The sequence below is a fragment of the Phoca vitulina genome, unplaced genomic scaffold, assembly GCF_004348235.1.
Source record: "Phoca vitulina isolate PV1807 unplaced genomic scaffold, GSC_HSeal_1.0 scaffold27, whole genome shotgun sequence".
NCBI lineage: Eukaryota > Metazoa > Chordata > Mammalia > Carnivora > Phocidae > Phoca > Phoca vitulina.
In genome coordinates, this window is record NW_022589730.1 from 15,267,220 (window position 1) to 15,280,190 (window position 12,971).

Genomic DNA, 12,971 nt, shown 5'->3' on the forward strand with positions numbered 1-12,971 from the left:
AACTTTCTAAAATTGAGGAAAAACATTGATGCAAAGATCCAAGAATCTCAGCAAATTCTAAGCAGAATTAAAAACAAAACAAAAACACAAAACACCTTGATGTAGAGTCAAACTGCTGGAAACTGAAGACCACGGGGATTAAAATCAGCCGGAAATACACTACATAACAGAATTCCAATTCACTTGCATCAGGACTTGACCTGGGTTTGGGTTTCACTGTTGCTTCTGTTTTTGTTCAGTGTATTTCAGATGCTGCTTTTCCCCACGCTGAGAGCAGGGCCTGGTTCACAGGGTTTCCTGCTCCAGGATCTGCTCTCCCGGTCCCCGCACATACATCTGGGCCTTGGAGGGCAGCCTGGCTCCGTCCCCAGTGGGAGCGCTTCCGCTGTGGTCCGAGCCACTTTGTGGCATCACCCTGGGCTGACCTGTGCTCTGGGCAGCCTCCACCACAGGCGGGTCCTGTGCGCCTGGTCCTTGGGGATGAGCGTTCTAACCATGCTTGGACACCGGTCTGTGATTTGTGTCGGGCAGGAGAGTGTTTCCTGCTCCTTCTCCAGTGGTAGCTCACCCCTGCTTGAAATGGATGCAGACTCCTGAATACATGATGGCATCCTGTCTCTCTCTCAGGTGCAGAAGGTTTCCTCCAGACACAACCCATCTTTGCCTTTATTCCGAGTAAGACAGAGGGGATTTTGCGTCTATTCTTTCCTCAGAATTAATTTTTAATTGGCCCTGGGTGTTGAGTGATTGCTGTCTCTAGCCACCCCCCCCCACCGAGTTTGGGGGGTTTTGCTTCATAGCACAGAATGATCCAGGGCAGCCTGGCAGGGCTGTGTGTCTGTGCCCCAGCAGCGACCTCCTCCATCCCTGCACCACCAAAGGGGTCTCTTGTCTCCCACCACATCCCTGACCTCTCTCGTGAGCACCTAGTGGGGAGCAATGCCAAAGGATGAAACGCGAACATAAACCCCCATTGGGTCTGGGATTTTAGTTATTCTAACCTGTTGCTAACCCACATTGGTTCTTCCATAATGTGTTGCAATTCCAGCCAGTCCTTCCTTACGTGTTTGTATGGCATTCACATCTTTCTTCTCTTCGCTGAAAAAGAACAGTTCCTGTGTCTGTCTCTCTCTCACTGAAGGGGATTATCTCCCTGTGGAATAGAGTTTACTTGAGGTGTGACTTTAACTCTCTGTTGAGCTCAAGGAAAAGTTATGATTGTGTAAATTATCTGGACTTTTTTGGTCATTGTTAGTTCGGAAATGATTTTTTTCTGGAAGCTTTCTTTATCCTGAGCAGAAGCAGAACTCAAGGGTATTTTTATATGTTGACTGATTCTAGAGTAAGAAGCAATCCATTGAGATGTGGTACATTCAGGGTGTATAAATTCCGCTGTCACTGCTCATCCCCACTGGGTGTTGCTAGATTTGAAGAGCAAGCATTTTATAACAGAAGGAGGGATGTTTGTGAATTTGGTCTAGCTTTTATTTGTAATGGTAAGAGCTATACTCTCTGGCTTTCCCGCATAGGTGGCCTGAATTAGATGAGCAAGCATACAATTTATTATGCATTACTGGACAGAAATATTATCTCCTGTTATCAAATGCTTATATTAATGCTTGTTTTTAAAATGATATGAGATCGTAGAGAACAGAAACAAAGCAAAGAATGCCCCACTCTTTCTTCTGCTTCCACTCACCCTACTTCTGGAATGACTGCTTCCACATTGGATTAATGCCCATACCTTCACCCCCCGCTCCCATGAGCATAAACACACATGAATAATCTTTGCCCTTCTGTTTTGGGGTTGTGGCAGTATCTGGGAAGTTAAAAATGATTGTGTTCATATTGACCATCTCAGAAAGAAGTACTAGTTGCCCCGTTTTGTGCTCAGCATAGATATTTCTTTTTTGCAAACTAGATCCAAAACAGTAGGAATAAAAAGCTAAATCCTATCACCACCTCTTTTTCAAGAAAGAACAAAATGTCTGGCTCACAGCAAACATTTAGTAATGAATGAATGATAACTTCTGATTATGATTGTTAATTGGGATTCACACATCTTGTAATTAATTAATTTCTCCTCCAGCCCCAGATGTTGGCAACGCTAATTGCCACTCTTAGATGAATGTTTGTCTCCTCTCCATTTCTTAATTGTTTTTTTGTTGTTGTTGTTTGTTTGTTTGTTTGTTAGTGGGGAATTGGGAGAAGCTGCATTAGGGACCATTATCTAGATAAATTTTTAACTAAAAATTCTATATATTATTCTGATTTTTGGACCTAATTCAAGTGGTTTTTATTTAGCCTCGTGAGTTCTTGTCATCTGTGACCCCATAGTCCACTCCTATAATTTACAAAATGCATGGTAATTTACCCGCTCCTTTTAAAATTAATGTGATAAAAATACTTTTGTTATTTACCTTAAAAGGATCAAATGAGATGACAGATACAAGAGATGTTGCTCATTCCTGAACTACATATATAATCATTATGTGTCTGACTTCCTCTCTAAATTGTGGACTCTTTGTGGACTGGGTTAGGGCTTGAATTCTTTCTATGCTTGGGGTCTAGCACACAGTAGGTACAATCTAATTGCTGATAAAAATAAATTAACACAATTGTAATGTAAGGTTAATCATTATAATAAGTGGAATGTACATAAAATGGTTTGTAACTCATTTTTAGTTTCTTATAAAACAATATAGAACCATGCACATAGTGAAAATTCTGTACATGTACAATATTTGCATTGTTCATTATATTATAAATTTATAATATATAATTTATAATCTGTATAAATCATATATAAGTGTATGTTATGTATGAATATTTATAAAAATAATAACATTTGTCATTGTGTATTTTATCCTGATACTATAGTTCCTAGGAAAGTCTTGCTGCAGAATAATTACTTTTTAAATGTTTTGGTTCCTTTTCCTTTTCTGTTACATACTTGTAATAAGTGAGAATTTTGCTCAATTTGTATTCTATTTAGAAAGAATGATACATTCTTCAAACTTCAGACATTTTTATCATGTTTAATTGGTGAATTCAAAAAATACAGAAGTATTATTACGCTATGAGTATTATTAAGTAAGCTAGATAGTAGTTGAACCTAAACATAAAGTAATGCCAACATTTGATTGAATACATTGTAAAAAATCAACTAAGCCAAGGAAGTAAGAGTAAAATAAGTATTTTTTTCTTGTACTTCTAATCCTTCAGGTTTTAACTTACATTTAATATCCTTGGAGAAAATTAAAAGGACATCTGGACAAGCCCAGCTCATTCTTCTAGATATTTTCAAAGTATCCCATTCCCCTGATAGTAAAAATACTGCTGCTTCTCCTTTCCTTGTTAAAGTGTAAGTTTTGTAAGGGAAGTGACCATTTTGGTGTTACTCATCTTTGGTTTTTCAGCCCTTTGAATAGCGTCTGAAACACAGTAGGCCAGCTCAGTGCATCTATTTAACAAGTATTTCTTGATTTTAAATGTAATTAAATTTGCATTTTTCCCTTATAAATAGCACCCAGATTATGATGCTATTTTATCCTGATACCAAAAAATTATCATCCTTGATTCCAAGGTCATGCTGCTAAAGCTAATTTCTTGTAATGAACTTCTTCCCACCTCAGTCTGTCATCAAGGAAAGAATTCACTGATGTCAATGATTTCAAGTATTCCAATGCCTTGACAAATAGATTTATTACTGGAAAATTGGCATTTTATTTTTTTTGTTTCATGTTTTTATTTAAATTCTAGTTAGTTCACATATATGGTAAAATTGGTTTCAGGTATAGAATTTAGTGATTTATCTCTTACATACAACACCCAGTGCTCATCACAACAAGTGCCCTCCCTAATACCCATCCCCATTTAACTCATCCCCCACCCACCTCCTTCCATCAACCCTCAGTTTGTTCTCTATAGTTAAGATTCTCTTATGGTTTGCTTCCCTCTCTCTCTCTTTCTTTCCCCCTTCTCCTATGTTCATCTGTCTTGTTTCTTAAATTCCACATATGAGTGAAATCATACTTTTAAAAGCATGTAAAACTTTTGGTTTGGGGAAGCAGATGATTGAGGAAGAGTTACTATCCACAAAAGATTTGAGTCAACTGAACATGATATGATGATTGAAAACTAAACAGATTAATATTATTTTGTTAGGGGAATAGTAGTTTGTTTATTATGGGAATAAACAAATTTCATAAGAACTTTGTTTTAAAATGAAACAAAAATAATAATCCACATCCAGAAATGAAGATAGAAATACAGAATACACACCTAAATTTATCCCTTTTTTAAAATTTTTCATATGTTCTCATAAATTTGGTAGATTTTTGCTGCTAGGCCCCCAAATGTTTTAATAATAGTACAATTCTAGTATCGACAAAATTCTTCAAATTACTATGTTTCATATCACTTGAAAAAATTGAAGATCTGTCATTGGCATTAATTATGTCAACAAAATAACATTTATTGTTGCATATTATTTTTGTCCTTTATTATACCAAAAAGTAAAGGATTTATAAGTATGTATATGTGATATTTATTTTTATTTCTAAAAATTTTGTTGAATTAACCACAAGATGTTACATGTAAAAACCATTTTCAGTTTACCCATATTTTTATTAATTTTGCCCATAAGTGTAAATATCATAATAATTATGAATAAAGGAGCTCCAGATAAGATAATGGCATATTTGCTCTAAAAGCAGATTGTATTTTGCTATGAAAACATGACACCAGTATGGTTCTAATTACCTCCTATATTTTGGAGAGTGGCAGCCGGCCAATGAACTGCATTTTTTTCTCCTAAAAGGATATAATCAAATAAATGGTAGATGAAGCTTTTGTTGACTCTTGGATATGTAAATTAAGCACGCTATTTAACAAGTTATTTTGTCATCCTGATGAGTGGAAACATTGATTTGCAAGACTAATTATACTCACTATTTTTAGAATAAGCAAAGGGCTTTGCATTATGTAGTTTTGCAGAGCATCAGAATTAGACAGGCAGGTTCCCTGCAGGTCAGGCCCTCTCAGAAGATGCCCCAGACTTTTACATAAAATTTATCTTAGTGGAGGAGGTGAGGTTTATAGATCAGTAATTCACTGTGGGGCCATTTCATGTTTAGAAGTCAATCAGAAGTGGCTGCTTAGACACACCTTCCCAAATGTCAATGAAGGTCTTCACCTGCAAAAAGGCCACTAATTACTGGTAAAATAAGTCCAGACCTTTACTAGTCCTCAGAAAAACAGTGTTCCTCCAGCATAAAAATATTATTTTTCTGTTGACCTAGTAAAACATCTTGTAAGTCAATTGAGATTCATTGAACACATCTGTTTTATGCTATAGGGGTTCAAAGAGAGTCCCAAGAGAAGAGTTAGCACTTAGGTTTTGGAGTTACCCAAATATATATAGAAGTAACAATCCTTTCCAAGGAAAGAAGCATATTAAGTAGATATTATAAGACAAAATTACATTTTAGGTTTCTGATTTTCAACTGCGAGGAAATTCAGGATTTTCATGGAGTACAGGAATATATCATCTAGACTAACATTTTTGAAAAACTGTCTCCTCTTAAGCACCTTTAGGATGGAGATCTGCGAATTGGAATTTAGTGTCAAGAATAAGTGGAGGGCGCCTGGGTGGCTCAGTTGGTTAAGCGACTGCCTTCGGCTCAGGTCATGATCCTGGAGTCCTGGGATCGAGTCCCGCATCGGGCTCCCTGCTCGGCAGGGAGTCTGCTTCTCCCTCTGACCCTCCTCCCTCTCATGCTCTCTGTCTCTCATTCTCTCTCTCTCAAATAAATAAATAAAATCTTTTAAAAAAAAAAAAAAAAGAATAAGTGGAAAACACCCTTCCATTTGTTTGTGTCATCTTCAATTTCTTTCATCAGTGTTTTGTAGTTTTCAGAGTACAGGTCTTTCACCTCCTGGTTAAGTTTATTCCTGGGTATTTTATTCTTTTTGGTACAATTGTAAATGGGATTGTTTTCTTAATTTCTTTCTGCTACCTTATTATTAGTGTCTAGAAATCCTACCAATTTCTGGGTATTAATTTTATATCCTGCAATATTACTGAATTCATTTATTACTTCTAATAGTTTTTTGGTGTAGTCTTTAGGGTTTTCTAGTATACTATCATGTCATATAGTACCATGTCATCTGCATTAATAGATGAGTAGATAAGGAACACAGTGGAATATATGTGTGTATATATATACATATATATATATACACACACACACACACACACACACACAATGTACACACACACAAGAATATTACACAGCCACAAAAAAGGTGCGATCTTGCCATTTGCAACAACATGGATGGACCTAGAGGTTATTATTGCTAAGTGAAATAAGTCAGACTGAGAAAGACAAATGCCATATGATTTCACTCATATGTGGAATCTAAAAACCAAAACAAATGAATAAACAAATAAAAAGCAGAATCGGACCTATAAATATGGAGAACTAACTGATGGTTGCCAGGGGGAAGGGGGTGGGAGATGGGTCAAGTGGGTGAAGGGGAGTGGGAGATCCAGGCTTCCAGTTATGGAATGAGTAAGTCAGGGGAATAAAAGCCACAGAGCGGGGAACATAGTCAATGATACTCTAATAGTGCATGGTGACAGGTGGTAGCTCACACCTGTGAGCATGACGTAACACAGAAGTTGAATTGGTAGGTTGTACACCTGAAAATTAATGTAACATTGTGTGTCAACTATACTCAAATTCAAAAAGCAATTGAAAAAAATAAGTGGAAGATACTTATAACCTGAAAATTTGTGTGCAAGTCTCACATTTGTGGGTGTCAGAGGATGCTGAGAACACTGAATTTATTAGGTAACAGAAAGTTGTCTTCTTTCAGTGTTCCTTACTCAGAAATACACCCAAGAAATATCTTTTTGATTTAAGAAGAGAAAGTTGGATCATTCTCCTAGGGTTAATTCCCCTAGGGCAGGGACAATCACAGTGCTGTTCACCTGTCCTCTCCTCCTGAGAAATCAGTTTGCCTCTACTAAAGGTGACATATTCCTGCTGGAGACGAAGTGAAATCGGGGAAGGAATGTGTGTCCACATCAGCACCCGGCCAGCTCTTCAAAGACTCCGTGACAAGCCCATTCTGGAGTTGACAGTAATGTTACTGCTAGTGGCAGGGGCTAGGCTTGCAAGATTCAAAGCTGTACTATTTATATTAAGCTATAACTGTAAATCTTTATCCTCCATCTCCTTGTCTCCCCAGTCTTGGGATATACCCGGACATTCGGCCATCAGATTAAAAGTCACATTTGGAAAAGTAAAGCTCTAGTTTAACACCATCTGGATCATTTTTATTTTTTCCATCCTCATTACTAGTTAAAGACGTATTTTACCTGTACACTTCAAAACCTGAATTAAACCTCCCTGAGTGACATGTTACATAACGACATAGAGAGGTGAAATAACATTGGTCGAAAGTAAATTTCATGAGCCAGGCACTACATTGGGAACTTCGTACGAATGATCTTCTTTAATCCCCACAGCAATCCTGTGAGATTGGAATTACTGTCCTCGCTTTACCAAAGAAGCTGAGGGTTACAGATGTTAGTGACTCCCTGGCAGATAGGACCCACAGCTACTAACCTGCAGAAGTGGAATTCAAACCAGATTTGTCTCAGTGAAAGTCTGTGCCTACTTTATAATCTGAGCAAAAGAACTTCAGGATTTTAACTATGAAACAATTCAGTCACCCAGTGCAATTATTCACTTGATGCTTGGATTGCTTCTAAAATAACACTTTTAATTAGTCATCGGCTAATGCTTAAAGATTGCTAATAATGATCAGAACTTTTAAGATCTTCTCTCTTAGCAACTTTCAAATATGCAATACAGTACTGTTAACTATAGTCACCATGCTGTACATCATATACCCATCACTTATTTTATATTATGGTGATTATTTCACAATATATACAAATATGGAATCATTATGTTGGAAACCTGAATTATGTCGTATGACATTATGTATATTATGTTGTATGACAACTGTGTCTCAATTTTATTTATTTATTTTGTGTTTTTATTTTTTAAAAGATTTATTTATTTATTTTAGAGAGAGTGAACACAAGGGGGAGGGGCAGAGGGAGAGGGAGAGAATCCCAAGCAGACTCCCCACTGAGCATGGAGCTTGACACAAGGCTCGATCCCATGACCCTGAGATCATGACCTGAGCTGAAATCAAGAGTGAGACACTCAACCAACTGAGCCACCCAGGCACCCCTTATATCTTAATTTTAAAATAATAAAGAAAACATAAATACAAAAATTGGGGACTAAAATTAAGAAAAAAAGATTACTAATAATGAGAAATTGAGGCAGGTTATTGAGCTCAAAAATTTCTAGTTTCCCTGTCCAACATCTTAGAAGCTAGCCACAGGAACTGCTTAAATTAAAATTAAATAAAACTAAAAATTCAGTTCCTCAGTCTCACTGCATTTCGATTGCTCCATAGCTTCCTGTGGCTGGTGGTTACCATATTGGACAGCATTTAATATATAAATGAACTCACACACAGATGTCTAATATATTAAATTCAAGAGGAACTGATCTAGTTAGTATCTGAATGCTTAAAGCCAGTCTGAAATACAGTGCATTCATTAACAACCTTGTGATAACTCTTAAGCACCTCCTAATACCCCTATGGCTTGAAGAGCACAATTTGAAGGTGGCTATTCTAGAGAAATTATCAACATCATTATAATTGTGATGTATAATTATAGAATGTCAGAGGTGGAATGGATTCCAAGATCAGCCTATTCAATCACCTCATTTTGCCAAAGAGGAGACAGAGTGCAGGCAGGTGAAACCATCATCACGCTTCAAAATTAATAGCTCAATTGTCTTTCCCGTTTGCTTATTCTAAATTCCCATTCACCACACATGGGGGCAAAAAATAAACTGGAGTTCCTTAAATGAAGTTCATGAACTCTAAAAGGACACAGATCCACCGAAATTGCATATATTATTCTTGTCATTTATTGTATATGACCAAGGGAAATGACCCATAGATCCACACAGATTTCATCAAAATCTCAGAGCGTTTTTGTGATACTCAAAACCATGAGACTACTGTGACCCTAATGAGTATGTGCAACGTAAGTTTCCTACAGAATGACTGCACTTCAGGCTTTAAAGGACTTTCCTTGCAGTACATATTGAGACCCAAAGTAATAAGAAAGGGGCAGGCATCAGAATTAATTCATAGAACAATTCACCCTTGCAGGAAACTCTTAATTGAATTGGAAACATCACATTAAATTAAAATAAACATTTGCATATTTGACAAAGAGACTAGACCCCTTTGTTGTAAACACTGTTGAGAACAACTTTGACGATTTAAGAAACAAAACAGACTCATTTCACTTGCTTAATATAAAAGCAATAAAGGAATTGGAAATCCTAAAGCAATTCTTGGCAATGATCAGAAATATTCTTGACTTTTTATTCTGAATTTGATGACATATAAAGCCCAGAGGACAAAGAATGTTGTGGGAAAAAATATGTAAAAATAACTTTGATTTTAATTCCCATTATTGTGGATATGTAATAATTCTTTTCACATTTTCAAGCTCAATCGTTCGTAATTTGTTATTTTGATTTTTGTAATATTTTGAAATATTGATACAACAAAAGCTGTTATGCCAACTATGACATTTTCCATTATTTTAATGCCATTTAGATCCTGTCCATCTATTTATTATCAAAAGAGTGAAACTTGTTTAATGATTGCTGGATTTTTTTTCAGTGTTTTGCATAATTACCATTTTTGAGCTATTTTCCTACAGGAAATTAAATGCTATTTACAATGCATTTGTTTATTTTTTTCCTTGTAAAATGCTGCTTTGAAATAACTTCTCACGATGTGAATGGTCTTGGAAAAAATAAAGCAGCTGAAACACAGAAAGGGACATTTTTGCCCTGACACCTTATATATAAAATCTTCTGTCTAGCAATGCAGTGCAGTCGGCACACCCGTAATAAGCCCATCAGTTCTCCAGGATACTTGCCTCATAGCGCACGAGAAAAATGTTGCCAAAACCTCGGTATCCAAAAGTGTTAATGCACTGCTTCGCCGTGCACGATGTTGTGAAATGGCTTCCTCCCAGGAAAACAAACAAACAAACCAAAAAAAGTAACACAATTATTGAATTTCATTGAGACCTAGATGGGAGCTGTGTCTACACAGGAGGATTATTGCACGTGGAGTTAAGCAGAGGACTGGCTTTTTATGAGCTTGATGGAATTGGGGACCGATCCTCTGTGTCTAGCAGCGATGGACAATTGAGGGTCCACAGATGAGCAGCATGACATGAATGATAAATCTATCTTTGGATAAAATGGGGGACTTAGGTATTTTATCCACCCAAATATCTAATTAGCAATTTTTTATAATCTGATCATACAGAAGAAATATGTGTGTACACAGTCTATTCTCCGGAGTCCCCAGTGGCGGCTGGGTAGAATATGCCTTTACTGGCTCCTCCCTCTTCCCTGAATCCTTTCTCTCCTGTCTTACCAGCATTTCCTGGGACCATCTCCCAAATATGTAGTGTGCACTAAAGAACTAAAGTTTGTATCCTCCTATCATTAGGATAACTAGACAATCTACAATCCCCATATCCTAATCTGTACAGCACTGGCCCAAGAATTACCCCTGTCAAATCTTTAAGGAAAATGTTCTCAGGTTCCTCCGTGGCTAATGACAATGAACAGAATGCTGGGTTGTAGGATTTTTATTACCTGATACTCTCTCAGTGTTTTCAAATAGGAACCAAGGCAATTAAATGAAGTAAGTTTTGAATCTATTGTCTTTTGAGGATCAGCCAAGCTGAGATATGTACCAATTATAATGAGCAGGGGAGGAGGGAGAAAGATCTTTATACTTTGATAAATGAAAATGACATCTCATGTTTAAAATTCTTTCATAAATAAAGAGATGAAGCATCTTACCCCATTTATTTGAAGTCTACATGAACTTTCTCTTTCTTAACTACCCATGTTTGGAGTAGTTAAGTGGGGGCAGGCAGAAAGGTGGAAGAGGAAGTTTCAAGGTCATGCCTGGCACTAGCTGGGAGGGGCTCTGTCACCTGCTTGTCTTGGGACTTATGGCACTTAACCTCTGTGAATCAGTGTACTCATTCTTAAAACTCTGATACCAATATCGAATGAAGCATTAAAATTAGGATAATGGGGGGGCGCCTGGGTGGCTCAGTTGGTTAAGTGTCTGCCTTCGGCTCAGGTCATGATCCCAGGGTCCTGGGATCAAGCCCCACATGGGGCTCCCTGCTCAGCGAGGAGTCTGCTTCTCCTTCTCCCTCTGCCCCTTCCTCCCCCACTCCTGTTCTCTCTCTCTCTCTCTCAAATGAATAAATAAAATCTTTAAAAAATAATAACGTAAAATAAAACTAGGATAATGGATATAAATCACTGAGCCCATTGACATATGAATAAACATTCAGAAAATGGTAGGGATGGTGAATTTATGCCCCCCTCAGCTATTTTACTCTGTTTTTTTTTTTTAAAGACTATCTTTCACTTACTATATGATGAGTTCATATAAAACTACTAACCCCCTACCTATTTACTATACATGTTTATCAAACATGAACTTTAGTCTCATAAAGAATGTTCATATATATATGTAGTTAAATTTGCCCGTTGTATCTTGTCATCTGATATTTCTAACCTTAAAAAATTTTGCATCTCCCTCTCCAAGGTTTGATAAATATTTAAAGTATTTAATTACAAATGATGTATTCTGAACTCATAAGCTCTCCTAAAGCCTTTATCTCATTTTGGAGGAAAAACAAAGCATCCAGTTAAGCTTCTCTTTATGTATCTTAAAGAATGTTTTTATTTATAAATATTCCCTTTTTGTGCTTAAGAGTTTGTAGGAAACATAAAGAAATTTCTCTGCTCCGTAAAGTTATGGACCTCCCTATGGATTAGCTGCCTGTGTAATCCCCTCCCCTTGGGCACAGAGAGAACCTGAGATCTGATGAGACATCACTCCCTTAATTATGTTATGTTATGTTATGTTATGTTAGTTATGTTATAGGGTGAAAGAGATTTTGCAGATGGAATTAAGGTCCCTCATCAGTTGACTTCGAGTTAATCAAAAGAGAGATTCTCTTGGGTAGGACCTAATCAAAGGAGAGAAGACACAGCAGCAGATACCTCTGGGGGCCTGGAAGAAAGCACAGCCTTGTGAACTATGTCTGTAGAGGATCCCAGGGGCAGCCTCAGGACCTATCCTGCTGGGGCTCTGCTCACAACCAGCAAGAAGAGAGAGACCTTAGTTCTACGCCACAAGGAACAGAATTCTGCAGCAACCTCAGTGAAGCTTGGGAAAGAACCCAGAACTCCAGATAAGACCATAGTGCTAACCAAAATTCTGATTTGGTCCCTCAAAACCCTGAGGAGAAGACCCAGCTTTGCAGTGCCTGGACGCCTGACCTACAGAAACCGTAAGATGATAAATTGTTGTTTCAAGATGCAAAATTTGGGATAATGCATCAATAGAAAATGAACACACTCCTACAAAATTTTACGATTGTTTTCTAGATCTTTTTCATTTTGGTCAACTTGAACTTACAGAGATGTGCTCGACGTTATGCCCTATGTAGACTTTATCCCTTCCCACAGTGAAAGTAAGGCAGTCATTTGAGACATGAATGTACTTACAGTTAAAACATACCCAGCTTACTAATGTCGAATCACAGTTTGATGGAACTAGATAGCTAATAATAATAGTGAAACATCATAGTAATACTGATAATCGTAATGATGTAATAGCAAACAAATATTTCATTTCATAGTTAAATATGCGATACACTTAATATGCACAAATTTTTATTTAAGCCTCACTTTTTTTTTTTAATTTGAACTCATTTAACAGATGAGGAAATATCCTTATAA